Here is a 1,032-nt window from a genome sequence, read left to right as displayed (position 1 = left end):
AAATTCAAAGAAAAAGTCCACCATTGCTTGCCACAAGAGTCGAACACGGAACCATGAGGAAACAAGAACTTAGGCCTCACTTTGGTGCCAAGAAAATCAAAGAAAAGAAGTAGCGTGCGCGTCACACAAGGATCGAACACGGGACTTCAATTTGGAAACACTGCCTTGCCCTCCGCGAGGGCAAGCAGCATTTTGGTGATGCACACAGGCGCACCATTCTGGCGCACCAAGGGACGGTTCGGCAGCACCAGCAGCACGCACAGGCACCAAACTGGCGCACTAAAAATTTCTGCCCTGCCCTCCGCGAGGGCAGGGCAGTATCCTGCGCACCAAACTCGCACACCACGCTCGCACCAAGGCCGCACGCATCAATTCCTGCCCTGCCCTACACAAGGGCAGGGCAGCCTCCTGGGAGCTATTTTCTTCATGGGCTAAAATTGGATTAAAAATCCAATAAAATTCATTTCTTCACCAAATCAAAAGCCCATCCAAATCCTAAGATCCAAGAATAGAAAGTGTATAAATAGGAGATAGTTTGATGTAATTAGGAACCTTTTTCCTTTACTTTGAAACTTTGAATTTTCCTTTGAACCTTTACTTTTATTTTGAGCTTTTGAACTTTCTCTTAGGGACCTCACTGAGATTTCAGAGAATTGGGGAGGAGAATTGATCTCTTTTCTTCCTCGTTCTTGCTTGAGCACTTTTATTTTTCTTGTTTGAGTTTTGGGTGTGAAGAATTGAGGAAATTCTGTCTCAATCTCCATTCAAAATCTCTTTAATTTCTCTTCTACATAATTGAGTTTAATTACAATTCCTTTACTGCTTCTTCTTCAATTTCTTGTTAATTGCTTTGTGAACTTGGATCTGGGAAGGTAATTGAGATCTAGACTTTGCTATCTAGTCTCTTGAGTCCTGAGATCCCATTTTTCTTGTTGGTTCTTCTGTGAACCTCTGCTTCAAGTTAATTCCCATTTCTGTTTGAATTCTAGTTGTTTCTAATTCAATTTCTGCTTATTTAATTGTTGCAATTTA

Source organism: Arachis duranensis, chromosome 2 (genome assembly GCF_000817695.3).
Source record: "Arachis duranensis cultivar V14167 chromosome 2, aradu.V14167.gnm2.J7QH, whole genome shotgun sequence".
NCBI lineage: Eukaryota > Viridiplantae > Streptophyta > Magnoliopsida > Fabales > Fabaceae > Arachis > Arachis duranensis.
The sequence above is the reverse complement of the archived record's forward strand: the minus strand, read 5'-3'. Positions refer to the sequence as shown.